Source organism: Falco biarmicus, chromosome Z (genome assembly GCF_023638135.1).
Source record: "Falco biarmicus isolate bFalBia1 chromosome Z, bFalBia1.pri, whole genome shotgun sequence".
NCBI classification, from domain to species: Eukaryota; Metazoa; Chordata; class Aves; order Falconiformes; family Falconidae; genus Falco; species Falco biarmicus.
The window spans coordinates 60,337,638-60,354,513 of record NC_079311.1 but is presented as its reverse complement, the minus strand read 5'-3'; the positions used below and the strand labels follow the sequence as shown (position 1 = coordinate 60,354,513).

General features: G+C 38.9%; 1 protein-coding gene across 1 annotated transcript in view; it reads left to right on the top strand.

Moving 5' to 3' along the window:
• Window positions 1-16,876, top strand: part of LHFPL2 (LHFPL tetraspan subfamily member 2) — a 125,621-nt gene that overhangs the window by 59,198 nt on the left and 49,547 nt on the right. Inside the window, exon 2 of the mRNA XM_056325337.1 lies at window positions 3,789-3,841. The gene's annotated coding sequence lies outside the window, so the exon portion shown is untranslated. The remainder of the gene's footprint in view (window positions 1-3,788; window positions 3,842-16,876) is intronic.

Sequence of the window (16,876 nt, the reverse complement as noted above, 5' to 3'; positions counted from 1 at the left end):
GGTTTGTATGAAACTGAGAACAATCAGCCTGAGACGAAATGTTAAAAAATCTATACTGTATCTCAAGCTGTTAGTTTCCCGTGGTGTTTAGCATTGTAACTCTAAATATTTAGAGTTTTGTTTTGTTTTAACCTGCTAGCAGTGTATCCCTAAGAAAATACTTTCCCCTTCTTGTTTTGCTGTTGTTTCTGAAGGTAGCCTTAATGATGCCTATGAAATAGTAGGGCTTTTTTTTATTTTATACTGTTATGCATCGATAGCAAAAGACAAAAGACTCATTGAATATATTATTTCTATTCATAGTGACATAATTGGTCATACAAACCTTCCTGAAGTAAGTAAATATTTCTTTGATTCGGATGCTGGCTGTTATATAATACATGGAAGTATCGCACAGTAGTATAACTGAAGAAAAAGCTACTTGAAAGGGATGTTTTAAGATTCAGCGGATATGTCTGTATTCTTTTTTAATTTTATTTTTGCTGGGGAGGCTAAGTATACCTAATTCCTGTTGTGTGCAAAGCCAGGGTATGTGATACGGGGATGTTATCAAACTGTTCTCTTAACAGTGTCCAAACTATTTGTTTCTCCTGTCGACTGTAAATAAAAAAAATTAAATCAGTGGGTCTACTTGGCATAGAGACTTTTTCTTTCTGAATTATATTAAAGCATTTCTCCCTTGCAAATGAGAAAGGAGCTAGAAATGAAGACTGTCATGTTTTCTTTTTTTTTGTTTGTTTGTTTTTCTGTGGGGGTGGGCAGTGTCGGGGTAGTGTTTGTGTGATGCAGCCAAATTTACAGCTAGTTGAATAGGAACGAAGAAATGGATTTTCGGTATTTTTACCAACTGTTGAGGAAATCTGAGTTATTGCACAATCAGTATGGAAGAGCTCCTGAGAGAAGGAGTGAGAGCATACATGTGGTTTTCTCATTCTGATTTGTTTGGGAGGCTTTGGGTTTCATTTTGGCCATCTGCAGCATAAGGAAAGTGCACACAGCCTTTGCAGTGATGGGGCAGTAGAAGGCCTGTGGGGTTTCTTCTTGTTAGCTTTGTCACAATTGTGGTGGCAAAAAAGAGCCTTTCTTTTTAATGCAGTAATTGTTCTGCTCCGCCTTTGTGTTTGTTTTTTGGTTGGTTTTTTTTTTTTTTTTTTTTTTTTTTTTTTGTCGTCATTTCTTGTATGTGGGTAAGGAAGATCATTGCCATGCCTTTGGCAGGGGGACGGGATCTGTGAGAGAAGGCTCTTCTACAGCCTCCTCAATGGGCTGATCCTGTCTCACTGCCCCATACCACTTCTCTTTCTTAGGGAGCCCAGACTCCAGGCAAGGATATTTTCCTTAAAAGCACCGCTTAATTCTTACTGTCTGAGCAATCCATCATTTTCACGTACTTAAATTTGGTCACGCATTTTTGGGTGCTGGGATCTAAAAGAAAACAATTTGGCCTTTTTCGTTCATGAAACGTAGTCTCTGCTAACACTGTTGCATTTTCATTGCCATGTTAACTGCTTTTGAGACAGAAGAGGAAAGTTGGAGTAACCACAGCTACTTAGTAGAGTCGTTTGTTTTTGTTTTTTTTCTGGAGGAATATTGTGTGTGCCAGGAATTTAGAGACCATTTTGGCATACCAGTGCTCCCAGTATGTTTTCCTCTGTCCTTGACAGCATGCTTTGTTAGGAGTTTTGTGTCGATTTTTCTGTTGTTAAACCGTTTTCACCAAGACCATTTATCTCTCTTTGTTATGAGTCTACTGACCTTCTGATGCACTTTGTTCTTTTATGTGAGGGGAGGTTCTTCATATATCCTGTCCTGATGTATGTACAAAAATGTGGAATTTGCTATTATTGTGGGAAACCCTGTAGTTCAGCATCACTGAATCAACCTTACCTTACCTTTATTACCTTATTTTATTACTTCTTGGTACTGGGGATCCGACGCTGGATGTGATATTCCAGACATGTATTCTTTGAGTGCTGGCTAAAGGTGAATAATCACTTATTAGTGGGAGCTTAGCCTGTAGATATATCCCAGGATATTCTTGGCCTTCCTTGCTGCCAGAGCTAACTGCTAGCTCCTGTTTAGTCAACTAGCTAACTGTTTGCCCAGGCTCCCAGCTCCATTTCAGAGAGCTGTGCCCTGGGTGGTCAGTGCCCAGTCTGTCCAAGGGATTAGACCATCTCAGGTACTGGACTTCATCATTGTCCTTGTTGAATTCCATGAAATATATGTGTGGGATGGTGGAAGGCGTTTGAAGGTATGTTTCATAAGCTTGTGGGGTGAACATGCTATGTTGTTTAGGTTTTTATTCCAGTCGTTTAGGAATTTTGGGAGTTATTCCCAAGTCATACCTGACTTTAAAATGTTGTTATAAATCCCAATAGAATATACAAATAATTTTAAATGTATTTTCAAATCTTTGAATAATTTGTTAGTAAAATAGAAAGAGAAAAAGATGCAGTTTTGTGCATGCTTACTGATTTATGTGTTACTCATAGAATCATACAACAATAGAATGGTTTGGGTTGAAAAAGACCTTAAAGATAATCTAGTTCCAACCCCTGCGCCATGGGCAGGGACACCCTCCACTAGACCATGTTTCTCAAAGCCCCATCTAGCCTGGTCTTGAACACTTACAGAGAGGGGACATCCACAACTTCTCTGGGGAGATTGTTCCTAATTTCTTCCTAATATCTAATCTAAATCTACCCTCTTTTAGTTTAAAACATTTAGTGCTATCACTAAATGCCCTTGTAAAGAGTCCCTCTCCAGCTTTCTTGTAGGCCCCTTTTAGATACTGGAAGGCTGCTATAAGGTCTCCTTGGAGCCTTCTCTTCTCCAGGCTGAACAACCCCAACTCTCTCAGCCTGTCTTCACAGGAGAGCTGCTCCAGCCCTCTGGTCATCTTCATGGCCCTCCTCTGGACTCATCCCAACAGGTCCATGTCCTTCTTACGTTGGGGGCTCCAGGGGTGAACACAGTACTCCAGGTGGGGTCTCATGAGAGCAGAGTAGAGGGGGAGAATCACCTGCCTCAACCTGCTGGTCATGCTTGTTTTGATGCAGTGCAGGATAGTGTAGCTGGAGCACTTGTTGGTGAAGACAAAGGCAAAAAAGTCATTGCGTACCTTGGCCTTCTCCATAATCCTGGGTAACCAGTTCTCCTGTCTCCTTCTGGAGAGGGTCTGTGTTTTCCCTAGTCTTCCTTTTGATCACCAGTGTACATACAGAAGCTTTTCTTGATGCCCTTCACATCCCTGGCCAGACTTAATTCTGTCAGGGCTTTCTTTAGCTTTCCTGATCCCTGGCTGCTTGGACAATTTCCCTTTATTTCTCCCAGGCTACCTGTGCTTGCTTCCACCCACTGTAGACTTGCTTTTTGTGTTTGAGCTTGTCCATGAGCTCCTTGTTCATCCATGCAGACCTCCTGGCCTTTTTGCCTGACTTCTTCTTTGTTGGGATGCATTGCTCCTGAGCTTGGAGGAGGTGATCTTTGAAGGACCCCTCTTCTCTTCAGGTCTTTATCCCATGGTACTTTACCAGGCGGATCCCTGGAGAGGCCAAAGTCAGCTCTTCTGAAGTCTAGTGCTTGTGCTTGTTTTTCTTAGCTCCTTAGTGGTTATAGCAATGTCTAGAATGCTGCATTTCTAGCAAAAGAGAAGTGTCCTGGTAGTGAAATGTTACCTTACAAGTGGAGTTGTACTGTTCCAGCCACCAATATTAGTCATAAATACTGTTTTAATGTTTTTGGCTCTGTACCTTACTTACATTTTATGTCAATTATTTCTCTAGGTATTGCCAGGCGTTTGAAGTGGTTGACCAAGACCTAAGGACTTGGAACAGCGGTGAGTAAATGAAATTGAGATTATATTATTTGGTATTTTCACATGCTGTCTGACTCTGAAGTTTGACTGCTGTTTGAGGGATGAAAGATGTGCAGGAAGTTATGCCTTTTGAGTATTTTCTTCTGAGCACCAAGTTCCTGTTCCAATGACTTTTAAGCACAGATTTTAAGAGGTGAAGAGTAGGTAGTCTCAGTGACTGCTTTTGAGAAGTAAAACCTCCTCCCCACCACCACCTTGACTTAGAAAATACTGAACTAGAAATACTTCCAGCAAAATGGTTTAACCTATACCTGTTGAAGCAGTAACATACACCATGACACATTGTATTAGATGAATGATGCCTGAATCCAGACTTCTCAGAATCACACAAGTGTATACATTAAGCAATTATAAAATCAGATATTATTATAGAATATGTGGAAACCTAAGGTAAGTTAATAAATTACTGGGAGGTTAGTTTTTTTGTCTTTAAAGCCCCAATTTATGTTGGTGATTCTTAACTCCTCCTCTGCAAACTGTGGTGTCCTTTGTAAAAGTAAATAATTTTATTGATCACCTACACCCTTCTCATTGCTGATTCTTTGCATCCTATGTGCCAATTATGTACATGTTGTGACTCAAGAAGAATGCAGGAAGGAGCCAAGGAAGAGCTTTAAAAATTTCAAATACTTTTTAAAGGGAACTTTCATTTAGTAAGGCATTTATAAATATATTATTTGCACTTCCCTGGCTGTGGGCATAGGCTGCCAAAGAGAGTGTTACAAATGCAGAGATAAACTCACCAACTGTTGTTTGTACTTAATAATAGTAGTAGAAATAATAATAATAATGATAATAAAAATGGTAATACTTTAAAAAAGTGACTGCATATTATTGCCAAGAGGTTGTTATTTAGAATAATGGAGTATTTCTATTTCTCTGGTTTCCATAACAGAGACAATTTATGTGAAATATTTTGTATTTATGAGATCTTGTTTGTTTTCAGTGCTGTTGGCAGAATATTTTAAGTTTTTAGCCCCCATACATGTGGTTGCATGTGCTGTTGACTGTGGTGTCCAAGAACCAAACACAATAGTGTGAGAAACTCTTTTCTTGCTTTTGCCTTCTTTTTTGCTTCAATGACTTCTGAAAATTATGTTTGTATAGTTCTAAGAGTACCGTTTTGTTAAAACTTCTAAGGAATTTATCAGTTTAGAACATTTACCTGTATGTCATTTTATATTTACTATCTCCTTTCAGTTTCTGCTTGTATTTTACCAGGAAAAGCAAATAAATAAATTTTAAGTGAATTTGTTGGTTATTTTTGGATAGTTCCTTTTTGCCTACTGTTTCTCTACCCTGGTGCTCCCATCCTCCACCCTCTGACAATTCTCAGGACTAAGCTGTGTCGTCCTTCATGGTGTCATCAATGCATAAGTGGAATGAATTGATAGTTCCTGTGCACTTTGCATCCACCTTATTCCTCCTCCTTGATAAGAATGAAATTTGTTCTTTCCTGCTTCTGAAGTGTTTGCCGGGGCATTCAGGAGTCCTCAGAAATAAGTGATATGTTTTCTGGTACTTATATTAGTTCATTTAGTACTCTAGAATGCATGTTACAGGTCCTTGCCCACTTTGAATGTGTTCGGTTGTCTAGGATGTTTATGGTCACAGTGGATACCAGAAAGACCCAAACAACATTCAGGTTCCCATAGAAAAATCCATGTTTTGCCCTTGCCCTTAAGTGTAGTCTTCATAGGAGCCACATTAAATTTCAGGATTGTGAAGAACTGTGCAAGAAGGAATTCGAACTATATTGAACCTCACCAACCACTCTTGTCCTTGCTGAGATACCTATATGATACATATATATATGGCTTATTTTACCGATGTGCCAGTGTGACACATTTATTCATGTTCTCTGTAAGTTAAGGGTTTGACAGGGCACTAGTTTGCCACTATGTTGCAACAGATGCGTTAACTCAAAGGTACCACTCCAGTGCACGTATTGATCCCACAAAAAGCTGAAACTAGTTTCTTTACTAGTGTACAATGGACAATTCTGGTCTGTGCATCTTCACTTGTAGGATCTGATAATACCATATGCTTGATGTTCAGAAATCACTTGTCTCAAACATTCTGAAAATAAAAGCTATCCTGTCAAGCTAAGCATACCTGTTGTTTAAGGGAAATTTAAAGAAAATGTACTCAGTGTTTTTTAAAGTAACCCTAAAACTTGCTTGTGACTGCTGCTTGTTGGTGACTCAGTGTGTTCAGAAGTAGCCTTATAAACAACTCGATAATTCATGTGATGCAAGAGCGCTGATACTTGGTATTTTATGATTAGTGTGATGACTGTTGTGGTAGGATGCTCTGATAGGCAGCCCTGATTCACTGGAGAATCAGAAAATACATGCTTCTTCTTGCTTATCTTCTAAAAAGAAGATAAGGGCTAATGAAATGCAGTTAAAATGATGTTTCTTTAGAAACTAAGGAAGTATTTAAGAGTTCTGTGGAACATGGAAAAAGCTGCAGCACTGGCTTTTGCTAAACTGGAACCTTGCTCATATTATGGATTATAGTGAAATGATACCATAGGAAACTTCAACAGCAGTTGCTAGTGGACAACTGAATTGTGTACTCCATGGTAATCCATCTAGCATTGGTACATTGTAGACAAGTTTATATGGCTTTATTTAATAACAAATACAGGTATTCATTCTTTCAAGTTTGATGCTTTTTAAGAATTAAAGAGACTTCTTACTAACTTTAAACTGCTTCTTGGGTAGTGTAACAGATAATATGACCTATTTTATAGTGTCTTAGACGAGTTAAGACCCAGTAACGTGCCCCAGACCAGTTAAGAGGGGAGCTCTGTAATGCTTAGCAACAGAAGAACACCACTGGCATGTGCATTAGGAACATGAAATTAACTTAAACAATGACTTGAGCAACCATCAGCAGCTGTAGGTGGGAAGCCAGTGTAGAGGGTTAAGTGTAGTGGTGATGGTGAAATTGCACAGTTAATAAGATGAGCCCTCTGCAGATCTGATATGTTGAAAGAAATTATAACTTTCCCTTCATAATGGAATATATGAATAATATAGTTTTTCTCCAGATGTGTTGAAGAGCACAGAAAAGGCTTAGTTGTCTGAGTTTTCTTCACAGGCATTGTGTAAGTTGTCTTGGGGAAACATTTGAAAGTAGGCAAGCACTTAATTCCATAAACATCTTCACTTCAGTTGCAATAAAATAATTAATAAAATTGTAACTGGAAGTGAGAAATAAACACCTGAGATAAAATGTAAAGGGTAAAATTACCTTCTGATAAGCTTTTAAAGAAATCTTTGGTATTTTGCTTACTCTTTCCTCCTCTTTTCTCCCCAGGGTTTCAGTTTAATTGTAAGAGCATTCACGTACTCCCTGACTTGGATGTATGCTTCTGTTGTTGCAATACGAGTATGATACAGGCTTATAATTCCTTTTCTAATAAACATGAAAAATAGACTCCAAAATTATTAGGCAACAAATCACCAGTTGTTATATGTAAAACTAAAATACTGTTGATCAAGATTTGCCTGCTTCATGCAGAGTTGATAAGCTCCTTCCAGGACACCCACATCACAGCTGACGGTGATCCGCACTCTGGTGAGATACCTCAGCAAAGGTCAGATGCTGCACTAGATGTTGGTGTTGGACATCTCTGGAAGGCAGTAGGTGTTAGTCTGGTTGTGGAATGTTAGCCTGCGGACTCTGTCTCAGTCCCTGAAGATTTGGACGTTTGATCCCCTCTTTTAGCAGGTAAGTTTTACCAGCCACTTGCCACTGTGTTTGCCACAGGTTGATACATAGGTCCAGTTCTTGGACAGTGGGCTTTTGGCATCCCAGCTACTCTGGAGTCTGCCAGCTGATGTGATAAATGTGCTTCTGTGTCACATGACAAGAAATGATTTGACCAGCCAGTCTGGTTCCTCTTCAGGTAATAATACTTACTAGCTTTCCTGCATAGGGCTCCAGATAGCGCTGGAGGCAGAGGGTTGTGCTTCTGGCCTGGAAACAACTCTGAGAAAAAACCATGAAGGAAAGCAAGCAGAGTGTTTTTCTGGAGGTTTTTTCTCACTTCATGATAACTTGCAGAGAAAGGAAAGCTGCGGTTTTCTGAAGGTGTTCTAGCTGTCATCCATGTGCTGAACTTTGCCTCATGACAGTGCTTTGTGACTTCAGGAATTATGTTTTAGGTTTCATCATGATGAAGCCCTGCCGTATCTTAAGCCCAAAATAGAGAGTTTGGTAATAGTTCTGAGGTTACTGAAAGGTCCCATATTGTGTTAATCCCATATAGTTCACAGCAGAATACAAATGGGGACAAGGAGTTGGTCTTTGGGTTTTGTTTGGTTTGGGATGTATGGTTTTGTTTATATCAATACAGTCTTGCACTGTGTACATAACAGCACAGAGGCAGAGTGGATTTTTTACCTCTGGAGGCAAAAAACAGAGCAGTAGCCAGTGTTGCTGGTTTTACTTGTGTTTGTTAACAGCCAGAGTAACTAGGAAGTTACATATTTGTACTGCTTTTCCTCTATGAGCAACCTCTTTTCTGTGTCTCTGCTTTGCCTTTTTTTTCCTTCTTTTTCATATAATTTATCTTTGTTTACTTCTTTGGAGAACTTTAAGGTGATATTAAAGCACTAATCCAAAATTCCATTTAACTACTCCCATTTAATAGAAACAAAAATAGCAGTGGACATTTTTCTATACTTTACTTTTGTCCATTATCAGAGTGGGGAGAGAAAGGATGAGTTACTGAGTCAGGAGAATATTAAAGTTTGGTGCTCTTTCCTTGGGAAGACACTGGCAACCTTCAGATGCTATAAACCACATTGAACTGATAATTTGCTTATGGAGCAGCAAATACAATGGCTAATTTTATTTTTGTTATTTCTGGAACCTAGTGCAGTTCTTGACAGGAGTTGCCATGCCACAACCAGAGAGTAAATAGCAGTTGCAGCTAGAGGAAGCAGTGTGTGGCGTAGCAGATAGAGCTGCCTGTCCTTACTCTTGCATTTGATTTCTGCCTCTGTTACTAACCTGCTAAGTGATGGTAGGAACGTTAATTAATTTTTTACTCTTTTTATCTGTTTGGATTGTAAGGCCTTTTGTGCAGATGTACCTCAGTTTATCTCACTGGGCTTTGGTGCCTGTGGAGTCCTTCAGTTGCTGTAGTATTACTGTTTCTACTTGCAGAGTTTCTCTCATGCTGTGACATTTAACTCCCAGGGACTCACTGCGTGAGGTGGAATCATGAAGATGCCTGAATATTCATTCTGCAAGAATAAGCTAGTAATAGTGTTCAGGGCATAGTTTAGCATTGCATCTGTTGCACAACTGCAGGCTGATGCCAAAAGTCGCAGTACTGCTTCAGCCTGTTCTTCCCCTCTCTCACATCAGCCCCCAGCTCCAAGGTGAGTTCGGGGTAAGCTGCTGATTCAATAAAAAACTGGAAGGAAAACTACATCAGATAACTACACTGGCCTGGCTTGTCCTGTGGCTGAGAAATTGCTAGATGTAACACAAGGGACGAAGAGGGGAAAAGCAGCTGGAAATAGGTGGGGAGAGTAGTGCTGTTTCTTTCAGCAACAGGTCATAAATACACCAGATGAGACATAGTATGAAAATCTAGGCTTATTAAGAGTTGCATTTTACAACCAGATCTTGAAGGTAGCAGAAGAATGACTTGCAATGGATGTGGACAGCCCAACTTCAGTTCTGCTGCTACATATTCTTCACTGGACATACTTTTTTCTAAAATAGCTTTATTATCGGTTTTTCTGAAGTAGCAATCATCTTTGTGATCCACAGTACAATTTCAAGGCATATTTCTGATGTCTAAATATAACTTCAATTCTATTTAATTTTAATCAAATTCCACTTAATCTTGCAAATTGAGCTGACAGAATTTGCTCTTGATGTGATAAATTCTGCAGATCCTGTATTCATAATTTCCCCTTTAAACTCTTGTCAAGAAACTTCATTCTTCCTTGAAAATGGCTTCTGTAATTTGAGTTGACTCTTTGAAGGGTGGTTTTCACCCACTGCCCTTTCTCTTGAAAAGGTGTACACTAGATTAGATTGGTTTCTTTGATCTTACTTTCTTTGTGACCCTCATGTAATAAGATCTTGTTCTGAAGGACTTGTCTTTTCTTACCTGCTTGTCCTAAGTGACCGTGAAATAAAGGTGAGTAGGATGGAGGAAAAGAGAAGTGAAATGTTAAAATTACTTTGGAAAATGTAGTGTCTAAGTTTAATTGAGGACCTTTTACACAGAGCCCACACATGCTTGTGAGGATGTGAGTATTTCCTGCCGATTGCATTCACAGGTGAGGTCACTGAGTAAATTCAGCTAAGCAAGAGGAGCAGTTCAGCAGCTCAACAAGCAAGCATGCCTCTCAGAACACTGCAGTCCCCTGGCTCTGAAGCTGTCTGTATGACTGACCTAACCAGTGATGTTGCTGAAATTTCACATCTGTTATTTCTTACTGCCCACTTTTCTGGCAACAGCCAGTCTTCATTTTTTCCATTATAGGCAGCTGCTGGAACTAAAAAGAGCTTGAGCTCATTTTCAGATGTGCTAAATAGACTATGTTTTACCTTTCTTTTCCCTGCTTCTTTCTACCACATACTACAGAACACTGACTTCAAAAATGTAGGGTCTGTTAGTTACGCGCTCTTTAGTTGTTTCTGAAGATAAGCAGGTACGTTAGCCTGTGCATGCAAATAATTTATTATAAATAGGGCCATCATGAAGTCTGGGAAAAGAGATACACTTACATAGAAGCTATCAGTGAAAGAGGAAGTCTATATACAGTGAGAAGGACTGATTGTCAGGAATCACTAATATTACTGAAACCTGCTTTCCTGCCCTGACTGGGATTAGGGCTACCTTACATAGAAAGTAGTGCAGTGCACAGAGCAGTGGTGGAGGCAAGTACTTTATGTTCAAGTAAAATTGAACTGCTTGAAAGAAATAGTTCCTTTTTTGTTTCTTGAGGCTGGCTTACCCTTTTTGTCTACATCTCACAGAGGATTCTTCTCTTACATCCTTCTGGCCCTCTCTATCTTACGCTATTGGAGCTGTTAGATTATTTTCCAAAGCTATTAAAAAGAGGGAGGTATTACAGCCTCTAAGCAAGCCTGCAGATAGCATGTTGGTGGCTGCTCAGACCCATGCGTCTAAATAATTTGTGCAATTGAGGCATAATAAAACAGTATTATTTTTTTTTCTGTAATAATTTATGCAGATAGACCATGGAAAAAGCATTCAGTGAAAGTTTTGAACTGAGAACTGGGCTGCCTCGTCAGCAAATATTACTAGCTGAACTTTTTATGAATACTGGGGAACTGCCAAAATCCCTACCTCAGTGATTTTTAGAACAGCATGAGATCAATAGAGATGTGACTTAATCAAGGACATCTGATACATGTAGAGAGGATCCGTGACACTAAGAGTCCTTTGGTCTGATCATGCCACTGCAGTTCTGCATAGGGGCAGTACTTGCCTCAGTCTGGTAATCACAGCACCCTGCAAGTAATGCAGGACTTAGGACAAAGAATAAACAACAGCAAGAGAATATTATTGACTGTCAGTGCAGTGGAATAATGGCAGGAGTGGATGTGAGGAGGTGAGGTAACAGATCAGACCCAAAGGTGAATATTGTCTTATGCTATACATACCAGATAAAATGTTTCATGATGCCCATGAAAAACGTCTTTAAAATTAGTATCTTAGTGTTTGAAATACTAGAATGGTATTCTGGTGACAAACCGTTAATATTCCTATAATGCTGTAATGGAAGAAATTGCTATACCAAATGTAGGCTGATGATTTTCTTTCATTTTGCACTTTTTAGATCACTTTTAGCAAAATAGTTTTGTTTAGTTGGTAGACGGTTGTAATTGTCCTTTACTGGGTCATGTCATGTTTAAAGCCATTTCTTAGACAATTAATACAGGGACATAAATATTTTCTTAAAGATTCTTTTGGGGGTAAAATTTAACGCCATAGAGAATGAAAGTTTGTAGTCTCTAAAGATTTGTAGATTTTACTAAAATAGGAAAAAATCCTTCCCTGCAGATAATTATTTTTTTCATGTATTGGAAAAGTTGAGGCTGGGAAGAACAAAAAGAAATTCTATACTAGGGAGGTTGAAAACATCCCTTGAAATCCAACAAGTTTTCCAGATTGCGTTGAGCATATTTCTCTCTGGAAATTGGATACCATTCATATCCTTTCCTGAAACTGTTAAACCCATTAGGAGTATGATAATAAAGTACCCTTGCACACATGTATGTGAAGATGACATTATATTTAATGCAACTAAAGCACTTTCTAGGTCTGCCGCCCTGGCATTCTCGCAAGTCCATCCTCTGATGATTGGTTATCAAGCTGCTTTTCTTTGTTACTGAATTCTTTTGGGTGATTGTTTTCCTGGAGCTGGAAGGACTCCACCTCAGAGGTACTGCTAGCATACTAATGCTTTTGAAATGTAGAGGGGATGCAGCTTCATCTACATGTGCAATATTGAAGTGAATCAAAAGAGAATTGACCAAATGCCATAACTCTTGCTTGGAAAGTCCTTATCCCATTCATTTTTACTTCCTTCAACCAGCAGTCTGTGTATACAGTTCCTTATTAAATAAAATCAGTGAACAGTTAATAGCACACTAATTTGTGCTACATTTCAGCAAATGATTTAAAAAATCCATCGCTTTTGGTTTAGGGTGTTACTCAACAGTGAGATGAGAATTAGGATTAGCAATACAAAATCATGATTCTTAACATATTTTGTGACAGTCTGAAAAACTGCTGTGTTCTAGGTCTGAATGTAGCTCGTTTGCATTCATGTCTGTCCTTTATTCTGACACTCTCACAGTGGTTTGTGTTCACTGCTGTGCCGGTAGCAGCTCACATGTCACTCCTACTAATGAACCAATGCATGTGCTGGTGGGGAAGGTATTCATGGTGAATCAAGATCTTTGTTCCATCATGGCTGTTCTATGGAAGAGTTCACTCTAGGCAGAGCAGAAATTAAATAAGTAAATAAAAGCTCAGAGGAAATAGAGTTAACTTCTAAAAGCATTGAAGGTAGCAGAGATGATCAGCCTTATTAACCTGAAATGCCACGAAATGACATTTCATGAGATGACAGTCTGGCAAGGCTATAGTTTAAAAGCTATTTCTAAACCCAAAAAAGATACAAATAGGTCCTTATTACTGTTTTCAGATGTGCCTGGACACATAGCTCAGAATTTTGTACCTGCTGATAAGCCTATTGGGAGTATGGGGTGTTTGCAGGCATTTGAGTAACCTTAAAAGAAATGTTGTTATATTGGCACACTTTTAATAATTTTACCTGTTGGAGCATCGAATAGCTCTATGTACCGTGAGCAACCTTCTAATGCTGACTGAGTTTGATTCAGAATGATTACAAAGTGTAATTAAGATGTTTGAAGTGTTCTGCAGTCATCAGAAGAAAGGAATTATGTAACTGATGAATTCTTGGCTGACATTATGGGATGTAGTAATAGGTATCTGTAATTGTGATGGTCTAAGGAAGCATCCAGAAAGTAAAAAGAAAAAAAAAAAGAAAAAAGAAAAAGGGATTTCAGATTCATAGGCTTTCTTCAATGATAGTCTGGAAAAGGGGAAAGTTTCGGCATCCATTTACAAGCACCAAAGTCTTAACTTACCTGTGAGAAACATTTATGTTTTAAAAGTTGACTTTTTGGAATTTCACAAAGGTTGGTGAAAATTAGAGGAGCAGATTAAGAAAGGGATGAATAGCAGACAAAACAGTTTAAAAAAATAAAAAAAAAAAGCCAGTGGTGTGAGAATCCTTAAAGAAGCAAAGGTTGAAAGCTATTAATTCCCTGGCTCCCATAAGTTAAATAATACTTTTTGTTCCTTCCACACCCTAAGATGGGAGCTGGGGAACTTGCAGGTGGCCAGGTCTGAGGCACGTAATCTGTTGCAAGAGCTTCTGAGGACCTTCCAAGGGTCATGGTGGTGTCACCTCAGTACAGTTGTGCCCAGTTGCTGAAGTAGCATAATACTGGGGTTGGAAGCGTAGAAGAGAGCACAGAGCAAAAATGCTTTGAAAAGTGTTTCATTAAGTCCTCCTAAAACTAGACTGTAGAAAGGACAAGAAATTAGCTGTACAAGGCATTTATCTGGCACACTGGAAGAAAACTGCAGGGCTGGCTTGTTTTCTCAGGCTGTGAGATGTTTGGGCTTAGAGATCTACAAAAGTTACGACAAAGTGTTAGTTCCTCTCCTTATGCTGGATGCTGATGATACAGAAGACATTGCAGCTCCTGCTATGCAAAGCCTTATGCGCATTGCTCAGACGTAGGAGAATTCCTTCTGGAGGTAAGAATGTTCTCTAAGTACACAAAGAGATATCTGTAAGTGTCAACATCCATAAGCAACTGTGGAGATAGGACCAGGACTGATACTGAGCTGAGTATCACTGTTCCATTTTTACTACTTCTTTTACATATTTTTTTAAGTTACTTTTAATTTAAATCCACTGAAGTATTTTGCATAAATAAAGAGCTGAGTTTGCTCAGCTGTTGCAAAACTTCCAATTTTTTGAAAATATTTTGACTCTAAACAGGGATTTTGATTTCAGTTTTTTACCTTCTTAACACAAGCCAACTAAAAATTGCGAGCTTTGGAATGTGTTGTACAAAAATTCTATTTTCACTTTGAGCTAGTGATTCACTCCATATTTGCTGTGATTGTAGCTCTACAATTCCTGCAGGATTGGAGAGGCAAAGTTCTGAACCCTTGGCCCCTCCTTATGGCCACTGTTGTGACAGAGTAGCTGATGAGTGTTTTGAGCTCGGCCCAGTTGCTGAGGCCATGAGCTTCATTTAGGGGTTGTTCTCACAGCTTAATAATTGAATTTTGGTGAGATCCATTGAGTCAGAGGCAGCCTGTTTACTCTGCTAACAGCCCAGCTGTGGATATGTAAAATCCCTTTTTCCTGTTGTGCCTTGCGACAACAGATTTAATTGTTACAGGCTCATAGGAACCAATTAGATTAACAGATGTTAAAGGGAGCCAGTTTCGGGTCTTGGTGGAAAGCAGTAATTTCAGAAGACTTGTGTGAGCACTTGGTGACACCTAGGTGATGAGTGGTCTTGAGGATGTAGGTGCCATAAAAATTGCGTTACTTTTCTCCCCTTTTTCCAGAGGCCAGGTGGGGATGTTTGTAAGAATAGCAGCCAGAGCACAATCTTTCTTACTTTAGCGAATAAAAACATACTTTAGATGCTCATCCTTGGTTTTCTGTTTCACTTAGAGCATTCAGTTCAGTGGAACCCTTAATTTCGTGCTTGCTTGAGTCTGTGTTGTGGAGAGTTTGCACTGGGCTCTTTTTGTTTTTGTGTTAAATGACAAGTTAGTTAAAATGTGGAACATCATCAACATTTGATGTGACAGATCTTTTAGTTTGTCTGCTTAATCCATTGCTGAACTAGAATTGCTTCCTGCTGAGTGCAGCCTGAGAGAAAGCTTTAATACTTTCATTGTTGGAAATAAGGGCAATAGAAGTTTTTTTTCTTTTCTTGTTCCTCTGCTGGCTTAAACTGTTCTGGTCATTGCCGGAATAGCAGTATATGCTTCAGACAGTGGTTAGGATTTACAGAGGTCTATGTGAACATTTGAAAGGCGATTTGTTTGGAGCAGTTGCTTTTCACAAACTTGGTAACGATTTTGAGGATATTCAGGAGAGCTGAACTGTAAAATTCGTAAGTATGTTTGTATTGAAAGTGCTTGTATGCTTTCCCTCTCCACTTCTGATTTAGGTAATGTTGATTCTTACATGACTACTTGGCATCTTAAGTAGTATGTGAATAGTCTTGAAAACGTGCAATAGAGTGACAGTTTTTAACAACAGAGGACTGGCCAATGTTGTTTTCTTACTGATGCTACTAATAAAATTTGTTTGAAAAAGAAAAGGAAAAAAAAGTTAGGAAATTGTTTCATCTGTGTTCTGGCACTTTTTTGACTTGTACCAGCTTATTTGTGGATGGAATGCCATACCATATAATTAATAAATGTTTTTCTCTGAGTGGAAAAAGATGGCAGTTCTCTCTTTAGTGAAAGTGCACCAAGGAAGAAGAAATGTTGGAATGGAATTCATGTATGTGGATCCGACTGCACTGTCACCAAGAAATCATCATTAACAGATGAAAAGCACTTTTGTAACAATCTCTTGCATTTTGTGCATCAAAATCTGATACCCAGTCGTCTGGCATGTGACCAAGGGTGTCACCTGCATGCCTCATGTCTGGATGCATGTATGTAAAAAGGCAGATTCCTTTTCCCCTCCTCAGTGACAAAATTGTAAAACATAATTACGAGCACCACAGCTGAGGGTTTCAAATGTATGAGTCAAGGAAAACAGCAGCTATGACTCATGATGAAATCACAAGAGCTGGATATCGTCTGAACTCCCTTAGTGTCGATTGGTATTGGCTATAGTTGCACATTTCTTTACAGGAGCATGCTTGTAGATTCACCTAGAAGCATATTTTTGTGGTGTTATGCATGCTAATAAAAAGGAAATTAATAACACCGGGAACTGTGCAGGGATATTGTGACCATGGAACTTTGTTTTCTGTGCCAGGTGATAAAATTGTAAATATGTATTTAAGTAATTATACCCACCCTTCACTAAGGGACAACATAAGTTTGACTTCGTATTGGTTAAACATAAGATATTAATCAATGTGACACAGATCTTTACAGTTTGATTCATTGGAAGTGAATGTACTATAAAATACTGTGTATTTAATAAAGGGATCACTTTCCAAAATAGGTCCATAAAACTGGGCTTTCGCTAGTCATCTGATTGTTTCCATTCTTGTCCACAAGAAATGAGAGCTGGAATAGCAGACTCTTTAGATGAAGAGAAAATTAGTCCATTTCCACTTGAGTTTAATCTATAGATCAGTTCCATATTCTTAGCTGTGTGTGTGTGTGTTATTCCT